At 43.7% G+C, this 16607-nt stretch overlaps 1 protein-coding gene across 5 annotated transcripts in view; it reads left to right on the forward strand.

Annotated features, from left to right (window-relative positions):
• PKP4 (plakophilin 4) overlaps window positions 1-16607 on the forward strand; it is a 213563-nt gene that overhangs the window by 42682 nt on the left and 154274 nt on the right. The window lies entirely within an intron of this gene.

Genomic DNA, 16607 nt, shown 5'->3' on the forward strand with positions numbered 1-16607 from the left:
TAAAAAGAACAGGAGTACTTGTGGCACCTTAGAGACTTAACAAATTTATTCGGATGCATCCGAAGAAGTGGGCTGTAGTCCACGAAAGCTTATGCTCTAATAAATTTGTTAAGTCTCTAAGGTGCCACAAGTACTCCTGTTCTTTTTACGGATACAGACTAAGAGAGCTGCTACTCTGAAACCAGGCTTAACTAAGCCACTTCAAGCAAGACAAAAATATACAAATTTAAAATCCTCCTGCTACTCTGACAATATAGTTAACAAATCTCAGTTACTTGGATTTGAGGGGTTTGTGGGAGGACTTCTACGCTTGTAAATTCTTTCTAGTGGTGAACAGTCATTAATAAGCTATTTTCTTAGACTTGTAAGATTTTTGGAGCAGGGACTGTCATTTTACTATAGATCTTGCCAAGCATAATGGGACCTCAGCTTGTTTGAGATCTCATCTAGGCATTTCTTCAGTAGCAATGTTTTAGTAATAATTGGTGAATTAAATCTGCAGCAGGGGAGTCTGAAATTTCTCTGTATGGGTGTAATACAGCCTTTAGAACAGTGGTGGGCAACCTGTGGCCTGTCAGGTTAATCCGCTGGCGGGCCACAAGACAGTGTTTACATTCACCGTCTGCAGGCAGGGCGCTCGCAGCTCCCAGTGGCCATGGTTCGCCATTCCCAGCCAATGGGAGCAGCGGGAAGTGGCGATGGCTGCAGGAACATGCTGGCCGCCACTTCCTGCAGCTCCCATTGGCCGGGAACGGCGAACTGCGGCCACTGGGAGCTGCAGGCAGCCATGCCTGCGGACGGTCAATGTACACACTGTCTCGTGGCCCGCCAGCGGATTACCCCGATGGGCCACAGTTTTAGAATATCTCCATTTGCTCCATTCACCGCTGCTTTAGAATATCTCCATTTGCTGTAAAAAGGACCAGTCTAATCTGTCAATGATGTCCAGGCCACTGAACACCTGTGCTTGAGAAAGATTTTCTTTTAGGATTGTAGGATAGATTTCAACTAGATCTGGATGTAGTTCATATCTCATTCTCATAACTTCCTGTTTATTTCATCTTCCTCTGGAATGTCTTAGTCACTTTGTGAAAGATAATTCAAATAGAGTGCTAAATGCTAAATTTAAGATTGGCCCCTGCAATCTTTGTTTTGATGTCTTGTGTCCAACGTACACTGAATGAGATGGATCTTGTGGAAAAACTAGTATGTGATCATATAATTTAAAAACTATAACATAATGTGTAGGCACAAGGGGGCTGAATTAAGGTTGCATGAGCAACCATAAATTTGGCACTTCCTGTTTTTCAAATGGGGCTGGCTGGAGAGCCAATAATTCTGTTATTAAAAAAAAATTAAGGTTGACTTCTTTTTTTCCCCTTCTACACTGGAACAAAAACTAGACTTCTTGAAATTAGGTGGTTAGGGCACTTACCTGACTAGCCACCCGACTGTGGAGTCAGTCTCTCTCTGGTCCAATGGATTCTTAATCATTTATACAAAGTGGAAAAGCTACAGCAGCATGGGAAGGGAGAGGGGGAGAGAGATTGACTCTATAGCCACATGATTATGACACTCACTTGGGATGTTGGCGATACGGGTTCATGTTCCTGTTCTGCCTCATTTGGAGCAGGGACTTGCATCTGGGCCTCCTACATCCCAGTTGAGTGCCCTAATCACTGGGTTATTGAGCAGGTATACAGGGAGTATCTCTCATTTTGTCCAGAAATTGCATCCTGGGCCTGCAATACCTTCCCAACAAAAGCTTTGTTCTATAAAAGGTTTGTCTTGATGAACTGGCATTTTCCAGTAAAAAATAATTGTCAAAAAATTCCTGACCAGCTCTACTTTAAAGTGCTTGACTTTGCAACCTAAATAACATTATTTGTACAGATTTCCCTAACCCTTTTAAAGGAAAAAGGCAAAAACAAATGCTGTTTGTTACAACTGTAACAACCCCCTCTGTCAAAGTTTAAACTTTGAATCTTCAACGTTGCAGCCCAGACTGCCATCACTTGAGCTACAGGAGCTAAATTAGGTGACAGCAGAAAAAAGCTCTTATCTCAAAGGGGGAGAGATGGGCCTTTGGAACTATGTGAAGGGTTTTGTGACTGGATAGAAATTCCAGTCTGGCTTTTCCCCCCTTAATCCATAGAACTGGAGGATTCCTGCCCAATGTGGTGTCTCAAGGTAGGGGAATGTAGGCTGCTGAGGATGTGTGTATTTCCAGAGGTGTATTTGTGGGGTGCCTGGCATGGCTCTTTCAGCTTTTTAGAAGTTCATTTTCAGTTATTTTGGCAGGTTGCCAACGTTTTCATAAGGAATGCAAGAAACAGAAAGGAAATGGTGATTTCTTTTTTCAAGAATTTATCTCAGGCAGACATGAATGTAATTTCATGGGGCAAGTGAAAGATACATCTCAAGCCCTAGAACCTTGTTCCTGTTGAATGTCAAAGGCCTGCTGCAAACTTAAGTGTTAAAAATTCTCAAAAAAATTGTAAGAATATTCTGTAATGGAAAGTGTTGGGTAATCTAAGTAGAGGCATCACTACTAGCTCCTCCTACAGTAAGTACTACATCAGAGTTTGAAAATGACGAAGAGTTAATCTTTAACTTTGGTTAAAAAAAAAAAAGGCAAGTTGATCAATTTAAAGTTGCCCTTTAAAGGAGGAGAGGATATAGTGATGCAGAAAAGAAGGTGTGGTGAAGAGCAGAGGAAGAAAAGGAAATGCATAGCTAAGTGAAACAATTGGCCAGATCAGTTGGGTAGGGCCTATCTGCACATAAAACTTCTCGCGGCTTTTGTGTACCCATGTTAAGTGATCCACAACAAATTTTGCATGAGAAGAGCATATGCACATGCTGGCATTCTGCAACTAAGGTAGTTCTGCCTCATATCATTGCTACCACATAACACAATGATGTTTTGAAAAAAAGCACTCAGCATTCTGATCAGACCTTGTGGTACATTTCTCCACTTCTATGCTGTATGCATTCTGAGATCTATTCTATTCTATTCTGCTGCCACATTGTGGGATAGCTACAGGATTCCTTAGAGATCTCTGCCAAGCTTGCGCGAGAGTTGCAATAGCAGACCACCTACATGAGAATTCCCCTTAGTGTGCTGAAGTGCATGACTGTTGCTGTCTGGAAGGTTGCCACACCTGATGCTACTGGTTAGTAGCTAACCATTTGGGGGTTGGTAAATCAACTGTCAGAGCTGTTGTGGAGGTGTGTGGTGTTAGCAATAAGGTGATTTCACCTCTCTATTCCAGTGATTCTTCCCTTCCCTCGCGACCCCAAAGCTTAAGACTGGGCAATGCACAGAATGTTATTAATGGATTTGCAGGCTTGAGATTCACCAATTATATCGGGCCATTGATGAGTCACTTGCCTGTTCTTTAACCGCCCACCCCCACCAGACCTCAGAATTCATCAATAGGAAGGCGTATTTTTCCAATATTAATGTGGGGTGATCTGGAAAGGTCCATAACACCAGGATCTTCAAAAACTCTGGACTGTCTTCTGCAATGCAAAAAGTGGTCTTTATGAATAGTGTTTAAATTATATACTGAGTAGTTGCAGAATTACTGTGATGGTGTATTTGGAAGACTGAAAAGTAGATGCAGGATCCTGATGTGGAGACTTAGAAATGTCTTCTTCATATGATAGCTGCTTGCTGTGTTATGCTCAGCCTTTGAGAGCAAGGGAAAGAGCCTTGCAAATGGATGGCAGCAGGAGATGGGTCAATTTGGTGAAAACAGGCAACAGCCATATTAGAGGCTTCTACAAAATGATGCAAAGACAGAGACACAGTGAGGAATGCATTGTACCCATACTTCAAGTCTAGGTGCCACTTACAAAAGTATATACACTCTTTGCATAAGAAATTTATCAGCATTACTGAATGTGTCTTGTGTACGTGTACTAGTATAATGACTGAATCATGATTTATGTGTGTGTTCCATTTATTTTTGAGTTTTTAGTACACTTTTTGGGAATTGTGATAGTGCCTGTAATCTTGTGGGGGTTTTTGTTATTTGAGTACATGTGGCTGTTGTGACCATGATGCTGTACTTTTCAATGAATTGTGCAAGATTTGGAACCATGAGTGTAAGCACATTTTAACTACTTCATTAACAAAGAATACACCAAGGTGAACACTGTGAGCTTTAAAAAAAATATAAAAAATTCATAAAGCTGTGCAAAGGTAGAAGGTTTCAAGGCCATGTGCTCCAAGGTGGTTGTTTTCCTCCCATCATCCCTAGCAGCTGTGTCTATGAGGTGCTAACCATTTCCCTTATCAGTCTCTCTTTCCCCCTACCTTCTTTCCCCTCCTTCCCCCCATGCTGGTGCTATGGAGAAAAAGAACAAGTTATTGTTTGTTTGAATTGTAGTCTCCATGCCAAAACTGATAAAATATTGCTTTCTTTAATTTTGGAATTCCATTCCTTCTGGTTCTTCCCAGTCTTGAGTGACCTTGGAGATGGTAAGACATTTACAACATTTTCCTCCTTTTTAGGAGCCCCCAGCCCTTTGGTGTGAGGTGGATGGCAGGGAGGAGTTTGGTTTGCAAATTTGAGGGATAGGGTACTAAATTCTAGATGGGCTGTGAGTTACTTGAGAGAAGGTGGTAGCTAACTAAAGAGGGGGCAGCAGCAGCAGGCTAGTAGTTGTATGTGAACTCCTGTAGTCTGTCCATACTTTGGAGGATGTTAACCTGAGCCATGTCCCCAAAAGACAGAGTACTGTGTTCTAAAACTCAGGAGTGGAAAGGAACCACAAGGTACACGGGTAGTGCCGAGAGAGCTGTTTTGCTGTGCAATCTCGTTGCCGAGTTAGAGCACTATTTTTGCCTTTTCTCATATTTAATCCCATGGATAACCATAAAGTGCACGGCAAAATAAATAACGTTCTTCAGTAACTCAAAGCATGGCAAAATTCTTTAAAATATCATTCTTTTAGGAAATATCTGTGCAGCATGATTTGGCGATTCAACTTATAGTGACTCATGTTTGCTCAAAGCTAAGTGCATTAATGACACTGTGAGCCAGAAACATGAATTTTTTTGCTTTTTCTTTTCTGAATTTACTGTTGGAGTAAAAGTGCCTTTCTTCAAATAGTTTCCCATGTGGTGCTGCCATTATGCTAGAGGGAAGAGGGTGTTAACCATGCAGATGAGGGATCAATAAGCACCATGCTGGGGAATGTGGTGGGGAGAGCAGTACACAGCAAACTGAAGTAGTCTTTCTATGTTTGCATATTTATAGAAACAAATGTGGAGAGTTTGTACAGTCTCTGCTGCAGCCATCATTTTGAATAGTGGGTGAGTGTGGGAGTGGTGTTAAAAGCTTACGAGAGAGAGAGAGAGAGAGAGAGACATTAGCCCAATATGGTGGCACCCTTATGGTGCCTGAAACTAAGTTGTTTCATTTCCCGCTCCCCCCCGTACAGTTCTATTATAATATCATTCCATATTTACTGAAATTGGTCCCTTCCAAAGTTTGGGAATCTGCCCACGGCCAGTTGATTCTGTGGCTTTAATTTGGGGTGCCCCTGGATCTCCACAACTGTATGCCCTGGGGTTCACTGGTTCAACAAAAACAACAAAGAGTCTGGTGGCACCTTAAAGACTAACAGATTTATTTGGGCATAAGCTTTCGTGAGTAAAAACCTCACTTCTTCGGATGCATAGAGTGAAAGCTACAGATGCAGGCATTATATACAGACACATGGAGAGCAGGGAGTTACTTCACAAGTGGCGAACCAGTGTTGACAAGGCCAATTCAATCAGGGTGGATGTAGTCCACTCCCAATAATAGATGAGGAGGTGTCAATTCCAGGAGAGGAAAAGCTGCTTCTGTAGTGAGCCAGCCACTCCCAATCCCTATTCAAGCCCAGATTAATGGTGTTGAATTTGCAAATGAATTTTAGTTCTGCTGTTTCTCTTTGAAGTCTGTTTCTGAAGTTTTTTTGTTCAATGACAGTGACTTTTAAATCTGTGATAGAATGACCAGGAAGATTGAAGTGTTCACTTACTGGCTTGTGTATGTTGCCATTCCTGATGTCCGATTTGTGTCCATTTATTCTTTTGCGGAGGGACTGTCCGGTTTGGCCAATGTACATGGCAGAGGGGCATTGCTGGCACATGATGGCATATATGACATTAGTGGATGTGCAGGTGAATGAGCCCCTGATGGTGTGGCTGATGTGGTTGGGTCCTCTGATGCTGTTGCCAGAGTAGATATGGGGACAGAGTAGGCAACGAGGTTTGCTACAGGGATAGGTTCCTGGGTTGGTGTTTCTGTGGTGTGGTGTGTAGTTGCTGGTGAGTATTTGCTTCAGGTTGGGGGGTTGTCTGTAAGCAAGGACTGGCCTGCCTCCCAAGGTCTGTGAGAGTGAGGGATCATTTTCCAGGATAGGTTGTAGGTCGTGGATAATGCGCTGGAGAGGTTTTAGCTGGGGGCTGTATGTGATGGCCAGTGGTGTTCTGTTATTGTCCTTGTTGGGCCTGTCCTGTAGTAGGTGATTTCTGGGTACCCGTCTTGCTCTGTCAATCTGTTTCCTCACTTCCCCAGGTGGGTATTGTAGTTTTACGAATGCTTGATAAAGATCTTGTAGGTGTTTGTCTCTGTCTGAGGGGTTGGAGCAAATTCGGTTGTATCTTAGGGCTTGGCTGTAGACAATGGATCGTATGATGTGTCTTGGATGGAAGCTGGAGGCATGTAGGTACGTATAGCGGTCAGTAGGTTTCCGGTATAGGGTGGTGTTTATGTGACCATCACTTATTTGTACTGTAGTGTCCAGGAAGTGGATCTCTTGTGTGGACTGGTCCAGGCTGAGGTTGATGGTGGGGTGGAAATTGTTGAAGTCCAGGTGGAAAATGATCTCATTTTCTGGTCAAAGCTTGCAGACTGTGAGATGGCTAGTCTTCGATAGGACTGCAGAATTAAATATGTTGTGGGGAAGAGGAATCACTAAACAATGTTTCTGTTCTGTGATGGCTTTATTTAAATGTTGAAGACTGCCTTAGCCACAAGTATAAAAGGTGGGCAACAAGGGCTCAGTTTTAATGGAAGTAGAACCTGGAAGTACAAGTTTTTGCAGCGATCAGGATTGGTATTTTTAATCTTTTTAATATGTGCAAGGATAAATACATGGAAAGGATTTCAGTAATGCCTGCCCTTGTGACCTTCTCAAATCTTTCCTATGAAATGTGCTTCTTGCAGAAGGTCAATAAAACTAGCACAGCCCCACCTACTGCACGGAAATGATAGTAAGTTGACTGAGTATTAGTAAATCTAATTACCAAATTGGTGTTATGCTGTAGTATATAGCTAGTACCAATCAAGGTGGGAATGAAGACTTTTGTGTATATGTGTAGGGAGAAGAGCATCTTTTTCTGTTTGGTCTGGATTTCATTTGCTTTGTTTTGGTAAATTGCCTTAGCTGCTAATTTGGTACTTTGCTTTTATTTATGTTTTAAAATGCCTAGATGACTTTGGACATATGGCACCAATATTATTATTAAAACCACACAATCTGCATTTGTTATATAATCTTCTTCAGTTATTCATTTAACCCACTGATATAGACAACCCAACTAAGTACTCTGATTTGAAAGGTTGCCAGAGGAGGGCAGTGGCACTACGATTCACAATCTCTTAGTTGGGTGAATCATATCCCATTTAATGTGCAAATAGCCTTTGAATGAATAATTACTAATGCATTTTTACTGACTCTTCACTTCTACTGTGGATCTCATGATATCTGATATTTTATTTAAAGACCGAGCTCCTGGAAACAAGTGATTAAATGGGAATCTCAAGTTTCCATTTAAAAAAAAATAAGTTTCTTGTCCTCATGGCAGGGTGGATAAAAATCAATGATTTAAAATTTTATTTTTTTTTTAAAATCAATTTTTTTTATTAAAATCAGATTTTTTTATAAAATGCTTTTTGAGGAAAAAACCTATCTAAAGATCGTTTTAATTAAGATGCATTATAGCTCAAAGATATCTCATCATGGAATAGGGATTATAAATTCTAATTCTATAGTATGAGACAATATATTCATGTGATGTTTAGGAAAAGTTTTGTAAATGAGTTCCAGTAGTTCATGGATTAAGGACCCAATCTTATGGGGTTCCACAGGCTTCTGTATAGTGTATTTAGGGCCTTGTCTACACTACGAGAGTAGTTCGATTTTACTTAAATCGAATTTTTGGAATCGATATTGCAAAGTCGAACGTGTGTGTCCACACTAAGGACAGTAATTCGACTTTGTGAGTCCACACTAACGGGGAAAGCGTCGACATTGGAAGCGGTGCACTGAGGGCAGCTATCCCACAGTTCCCGGAGTCCCCGCCGCCCATTGGAATTCTGGGTGGAGCCGCAAATGCCTTCTGGGTAAAAAAAAAAAGGGGCCAGGGTGCTTTTGGGTAACTGTCGTCATCCGTCCATCACTCCCGCCCTCCCTCCCTCCCTGAAAGCGCCGGCGGGAAATCATTTCGCGCACTTTTCCAGTCATTGACAGCGCGGACGCCACAGCACTGTGAGCATGGAGCCCGCTGCAACCATCGCTGCAGTTGTGGCCGCTCTCAACGCCTCGCAGCTTATCATACAGGTTGCCCTGAGGCAGATGCAGAAAAGTCAGGCGAGGAGGCTACGTCAACGCGGTGATGGCCTGAAGTCTGAGAGTAGCACAGACCTCTCAGAAAGCAGGGGACCCAGCGCCGAGGACATCACGGTGGCAATGGGTCATGTTGATGCTGTAAAACGGCGATTCTGGGCACGGGAAACAAGCACTGAGTGGTGGGACCGCATAGTGCTGCAGGTCTGGGATGAATCACAGTGGCTGCGAAACTTCCGCATGCGGAAGGGAACTTTCCTTGAACTTTGTGAGTTGCTGTCCCCTGCCCTGAAGCGCAATGACACCCGGATGCGAGCAGCCCTGACTGTCCAGAAGCGAGTGGCCATAGCCCTCTGGAAGCTTGCAACGCCAGACAGCTACCGGTCAGTCGCGAACCAGTTTGGGGTGGGCAAATCTACCGTGGGGGTTGTTGTGATGCAAGTAGCCAAGGCAATCGTTGATGTACTGCGCCAAAGGTAGTGACCCTGGGAAACTTGGAGGCGATCATAGATGGCTTCGCAGCGATGGGATTCCCAAACTGCGGTGGGGCCATAGATGGAACTCACATCCCTATCCTGGCACCGGAACACCAGGCCAGCCAGTACATTAACAGAAAGGGCTACTTTTCCATGGTGCTGCAAGCACTGGTGGACCACAGGGGACGTTTTACCAACATCTACGTGGGATGGCCGGGCAAGGTTCATGACGCTCGTGTTTTCAGGAACTCTGGTCTGTTTAGACGGCTGCAGCAAGGTATTTACTTCCCGGACCACAAAATAACTGTTGGGGATGTGGAGATGCCTATAGTCATCCTCGGGGACCCAGCCTACCCGCTAATGCCCTGGCTCATGAAGCCCTATACAGGTGCCCTGGACACTGAAAAAGAACTCTTCAACTACCGGCTGAGCAGGTGCAGAATGGTGGTGGAGTGTGCTTTTGGACGTCTCAAGGGGAGATGGAGAAGCTTGCTGACTCGCTGTGATCTCAGCGAAACCAATATCCCCATTGTTATAGCAGCTTGCTGTGTGCTCCACAATCTCTGTGAGAGCAAGGGGGAGACCTTTATGGCGGGGTGGGAGGTTGAGGAAATTAGCCTGGCTGCTGATTACTCACAGCCAGACAGCCGGGCGATTAGAAGAGACCAGCGGGAAGCGCTGTGCATCCGGGAGGCTTTGAAAGCAAAGTTCCTGAGTGAGCAGGGTAACCTGTGACTTTAAAGTTTGTGTACAGAGAAGCCGAACCTGCCCCCGTTTCTTTACCCAGTTCATGTTGACTATCCTATCCAGTTACATACCCCCTTCACCCCACTTCCAACACACGTTTCAAAATAAAAATAGTTCTACTTTGTTAAAGCACACCGTTTTCTTTAATACTGTTTTCGCGGGAATTTTTTAAAACTGGGACGCAGACTGTGGTGCGGAGCGGGTGTAGTGTAGTCGCGCGAATGCAGCTTCTAAACTCAAGGACTGACAGGCTCCGCTGCGGTGGGATGGTTGTTTCAACGGAGCCTGTCACCCCTCCTGATAGGGACTGTGTGTATGGGGGGTCTATGTGACTTTGTGGCAGGGGGAGGACGGTTACAGATCCCCTGCTGTGTGGCTCTGTGATCCTGCCTAAGGACCGCCGCTTAAGATCTCTAACTGCCCTCCCCTGCCACAAAGTCACAGAGCAACCCACCCCCCACCACATAACATGAAAACAACCTCCCAGACTAACCAGGGTAAGTAGTCACTGCATCACTGCACTATGTATGTGCCCTGCTGCTGTGCCTGCCCCCGACTATGTACCCTGCCAAAGGTGACTGTCCTGTCCAATTACCAACCCCCTTTCCCCCCCTCCTCCAAAAGAACATGATGGAAACAGTAGTTAACAGAAACATATTTTTTATTATCAACTACACATGGAACTGGGAAGTGAAACTTGGACGGGGGCTTGTGTCAGGCGGGAAGGAAAGAACTTGTCAAACTTTGGGGAATGAGAGCCTTCTGCTGCTCGAGCTCTCTGCAGGGGTGGAGTGAGAGTTAGCAGGGACTCTGCCGCCTCTCCTTCTGTGCACTTTGGGTGAGGGGAGTATGGGACTTGGTGGCGGGGGAGGGCGGTTAGAGATGGACTGCAGCGGGGCTCTGTCCTCCTGCCTCCGTTCCTGCAGAACATCCACAAGGCGCCGGAGCGTGTCCGTTTGCTCCCTCAGTAGTCCAAGCAGGGTTTGAGTCGCCTGCTGGTCTTCCTGACGCCACCTCTCCTCCCGATCCATGTTGGCTTGGTGCATTCGGGTCAAGTTCTCCCGCCACTGGGTCTGCTGTGCTGCCTGGGCTCTGGAGCAGGCTATAAGCTCTGAGAACATGTCCTCCCGTGTCCTCTTCTTCTTATGCCTAATCCTCCCTAGCCTCTGGGAGTGTGATGACAGGCTAGGTTGTGAGACAGTCGCAGATGGGGCTGTGGGAATGGGAAAAAGGGAGTGAATTCCTCAGAAAGATAAATGTAGTTGTGAACAAAGAACATAGTCTTTCTCTGTGAACAGGACCATGCACAGCACCTATCACATGCGCACTCAGCACAAGGTCGAATTCTCGGCCTTCGCATTCAGTGTCTGGGGTTTTGCAGAGCACATTTGAGAACCGTGTCAGGACAACGGAATTGCTCTTGCACGCAGACATGGTAAGCCGTAGATTCGTGGCAGCTTAAAACTTTAATATTAGCAATGGCCTCATTTCACATTGAAATCAATGTCGGTCCCTGCTGCCAGCAATCCGGCAAGCAGGAAGTCTGCTCCTGTGCCACACCCTCGCGGCTGTCCCTGGGAACGATCCCTTTCGGCTGCCCCTCTCCCGCCTCCACCGCGTGGCTGCAAACCAGCGGTTACAGTTCTGTAAAGGAACGGTAAAGCAGTCCCAACACTAACATTCCCCTACCTCATTCAAAGCAGGTCATCATGAGCGACATCACCCTCATGAGGATCTCTGAGAGCGACAGACAGAGAATGCTCCGGGAAAGCCTCCAAAGACCAGGGCCGTATGCCGCCATGCTGTGCCAAGCAATGATTCCGGAGTACTTGCTAGTCTCGTGGCGCGGCAACGTGTCCTACTACGGAGGACCCAATAAGGCCGCTCTCCCCAAGAACCTAATGCAGCGGATTTCAAATTACCTGCAGGAGAGCTTCCTTGAGATGTCCCAGGAGGATTTCTGCTCCATCCCCGGACATATAGACCGCATCTTACTGTAGCTGCAGTAGCAGGGACTAAACAGTAGAGCGGCTTGGGCAGGACAATCATGCAAAACCGGACATTGCTAGATTTTTTTTCAATAGTTGCACTGCCCATGACTGAACCGTAAAGTTAATCAAACTAATCATGAGAAACCCATTTTTTAAATTGTTAATATTCATGTTCTGTTACAAATAAATGTTTAGATGTTTACAACACTTACTGGATGATCCTTCACCAGATTTTGTGTCCGGGGTAACGGCTGGGGAGGGTTGGTAGGGGATCTCTGTAAGGGTGATGAAGAGATCCTGGCTGTCGGGGAAATCAGCGTTGTGAGCGCTGTCGACTGCCTCGTCCTCCTCATCTCCTTCCTCATCTTCCCCGTCCGCTAACATGTGCGAGGATCCGGCCGTGGACACTATCCCATCCTCAGAGTCCACAGTCAGTGGTGGGGTAGTGGTGGCGGCCGCACCGAGGATGGAATGCAGTGCCTCGTAGAAACGGGATGTCTGGGGATGGGATCCGGAGCGTCCGTTTGCCTCTTTGGTCTTCTGGTAGCCTTGCCTCAGCTCCTTGATTTTCACGCGGCACTGCGTTACATCCCGGCTGTATCCTCTCTCTGCCATGTCTTTAGAGATCTTCTCATAGATCTTTGCATTCCGTCTTTTGGATCGCAGCTCGGAAAGCACGGACTCATCGCCCCACACAGCGATGAGATCCAAGACTTCCCGATCTGTCCATGCTGGGGCCCTCTTTCTATTCTGAGATTGCACTGCCATCAGTGCTGGAGAGCTCTGCATCGTTGCCAGTGCTGCTGAGCTCGCCACGATGTCCAGACAGGAAATGAGATTCAAACTGGCCAGACAGGAAAAGGAATTCAAATTCAAATTTTCCCGGGGCTTTTCCTGTGTGGCAGTTCAGAACATCCGAGCTCTTACTGCTGTCCAGAGCGTCAACAGAGTGGTGCACTGTGGGATAGCTCCTGGAGCTATTAGCGTCGATTTCCATCCACACCTAGCCTAATTCGACATGGCCATGTCGAATTTAGCGCTACTCCCCTCGTCGGGGAGGAGTACAGAAGTCGAATTAAAGAGACCTCTATGTCGAACTAAATACCTTCGCGGTGTGGACGGGTGCAGGGTTAATTCGATGTAACGGCGCTAACTTCGACATAAACGCCTAGTGTAGACCAGGCCTAGGTTAATCTTTCTAGCTACCCAATGGGACTCAGTGCTCAGTCTAGAAGATACCATCAGAGATGCTTAGTTTTGCAGTTCTCAAACTGTGGATTTGTGTCTCCAGAGGTAACATGCTTGTTAACAGCAAAAAATTTTTAAAAAAAATAAGTAATATATAAATATGAGAAAAAACAGACCTCAACTCTATTGTACCTCTGCAAATTTGTGTACACGGAGTCAATACCTTAACTCTCTCTAAAAGAGCAAAGTTTCAAAAAGTTCAATAAATAAGAAGATTGTTGCGGGGGGGGAGGGATAGATCTGGACAAGGAGAAGTCTGGAGATAAATGTGAGAAGTGAGGGACATATGCTTGTTTTGTTAAACTATTATATGTTTGCTTTTGAAGAAAAAAATCCAGAAAACATAATGTTGTTTTAGTTAAATAAAACAATTTAAATGTCTGTCTGGGGATGTTCTCCTCCTAATACATCCTGGCAAGAAAATCCTCCAAACATTAATCATTAACCTGTTGAATTGGAGATAGTTCACTTCCCAATGACTTCATAAATATCTGTTTCAATTACCTTTGGTAAAAAATCATTTATTTTCTGATATAGCTGTAAAACTAAACTGAAACGTTTTCAAAATAAATCACTGTTTAAAAATGTATAGTGTGTACCTTCTAAAAATGAAACCTACATCTATTTCTGAGTTGTGAAGAATATATATTAAGGTTATAACAACCAACAAGAATGCACTTTTATGTCGAAAACCATGATTAAATCGAGTCTTCCTGACTAGTGATTTAAATCAAATCCACCCTGCCTCATGGTCACAGAGAAAAGCTTACATATATGACCAAATTGTACCCTATGATGGGGTGTACAAACCCCACACTAAGCAACAAGGGCTTAAGGGCTCATTTTGGGCTCAGCCAGCTCAGTCCCACCAAACCTGCAGCAAATGCTTCATCTGCTGGAGGAATTAAAAGGCAGCAAATTAGCTCAGTTGGCAAGCAGCACAGCTCCAGCAGAGCAGAGTGAAACCTAATGGCTGTGATGCAGCTGCCCACAGGGGCCCCTCTGTGAGGAAAGGGAGGATGCTTTGCAGAGACAAGAGAGAGGGAAGTATTTTGTGGCGCTGGACAGTGGCGACTCCATCTTGCTTCCTTGGGATTTGGATTTTCCCATCAGGCGAAGGCCTTGGACTGAGGTGACCCCAGGTGGGAGCGACGAGAGGAAGAGGCCCAGGGAGAACAGCTTTAAATAGTCTTGGTTGCCAGGTTACTGGTAACTAAAAGGGCCCTGGGTCGGAGCCCGGTAGAGTGGGAAGGCCCGGGTTCCCCTCCCCACAACCTCCTTGGCAGTCTGGGGTTGTGGCTCTGACCACTAGGCCATGCTTCCCAATCAGACCCTGAGTGGAGACCATTACATACCCCAAAAATCTCAAAATCCAGAAGGCAAATAGTAAGAACCTAAAATTTGACTAAAAAATATGATTAAAAAAACCAAACCTCTTGATTCTTTGGGTTTGACTGATGACTTTTTAACAATTGATGTTGGCAATACTGTGAAGCAGCATGTTGATGACTCACACGGTGTCAGTGGGAACTGAAACACTATATTGGCATTCCCTTTTTTCTGTGCTGCTACTTTCAGAAAAAAAAAACAATGAATACAATAAAAATAGTACAACAACAAATGTTCTTCTTTAATCTGATTACTAAACACTTCGGTCTATACTAATTCACTTCAAGCAACAATCCCTTCTTTGTTTCTTATTGCCAAAGAATATAATACTGAAATAAAATATAGTGTATATATGTAACATGTTTTTCCCCACTCATCCCATCTTCATTTCAACTTCTGATGTTACTTCAGTTTAGATGAGTTACTTTATCATTGCTGTAAATGCCGTTAATTTCTGTTTTTACTTTTAAACAACCCAGATTATTTTAGTCCGTTTCTACATGGTTTTACTTAAAGCACTTTTAGAACTTTAACTTCTGCTAAAGTTGCTACATACAATATTAAAGACCATGATGTACTAATGTTTCTGGCTTTTTTAACCTCTTTCTAAACTTGTAAAGATAAACAAAAGTATTCTCTTTCACCAGAAGCAGATCGATATCATATAAAAAGTTTAAAAGTCTTTGCTTTTACATTTCTATTTTCCACACATTTCTCCTCTAATTTCTCTTCATTATTTTAATTTCCTTAAGGTTTTTTTGAAATATCACAGAATCTAGCTCACACATTTGTGAAAGCATCTTGGAGAAGATACTCTTCTGCCCTACAGTTGGCAGTCAAGTATAGGGAATGCATAACATTAAGAGGATGCATTTAGGAATAGTTATTTAAAAGTGAAAAATGGTTCTTTCAAAAGTGCAAATTCTACAAGGATTACAAACTGAAGGAAAAAACCATATTCAGGATCTATATCTGTCCAGTTAAAACTAACATTTCACAAGAGTTAACTTACATATTAACTAAAACGCTCCTCTTAAAGAAAAAAAAACACGTTTGAGGGCTTTACAGGAAAAGTACGCTTCTTGTACACATTTGCCATTACTTATACCTTACTTAAACAGTCTTGCATAGACAATGCTTTTTCCTTTAAGCAGGAGTTAAAGTGAATCAGCATATAATTGACAGGCAGGAGAGAGATGATGTGATTAAAAACTGACCAGGAATTCAGGACTAGTGTGATCAGTGCCTGGCACTGCCGCAAGTTTGCTATGAAGCCCAAGTTTTGTCCTCTGTAAAAATGAAGAAGCAGATATTTATCTACTTTTATATAGAGTGGTTGTTGAGGTTTAATTCATGAAATGTTTGTAAAGCATTCTGAGAGCCTAGACTGGAAGGAGTTATAAGAGTGCAGAGTATTAATACAATTATGCATAAAGCTTTGTTTGCTCTGGAAAAGCATTCAGTAAGTTAATTCTCATTTTTGTTTTGTTCTTGCTTGTGAAGGAAGACGGGAGCACCATATGCAGATGGCACAGCAATATGTATTGATTATTTAGAACATTTACTTACAAAAGTTGATTTGTGGAATGATATGTCTCCTGTACATGTACCATTTTATGATGTGTTACTGGATGCTAACTTTGGTACTGTTCGTATTGATTAACTTTTTTAACTAAATACAAAGATAATTCTCATTCCTTAATAGCATGTTTTTTGTCTTCAGCCTTTTAGACCATACCGTTTCATTGATCATGAGCCTTAGAATTTTTGAGTTCCAATCCCAGCTATCCCACCCTCTGTCTCACTGTGTACAGGGCTTGAGCAATTCACTTTATCTGTCTGAGTTTCCCTTTCTGCAAAATGTGTGCATTAATTATTCATAATAATTAAAGAGTCCTGTGTGTAGCACTTTGTAGATGTAAAATACTCTTGGAACATGCTGCTTTTTATTATTATTCAGTGTTGAAAAGTGCAGGTTCATTTATTTGCTAATAAGAATTGCTTGCATTGGCTATCTCTACTTGGTACCATAAAGCAGTATTTTTAAAATTGGTAGAGAAGCACAATGTTGATAGCAATACATGCAGATAGTCAGAATATGAAAAATTCTTTAGGTTTTTCATGT

Source organism: Trachemys scripta, chromosome 11 (genome assembly GCF_013100865.1).
Source record: "Trachemys scripta elegans isolate TJP31775 chromosome 11, CAS_Tse_1.0, whole genome shotgun sequence".
NCBI classification, from domain to species: Eukaryota; Metazoa; Chordata; order Testudines; family Emydidae; genus Trachemys; species Trachemys scripta.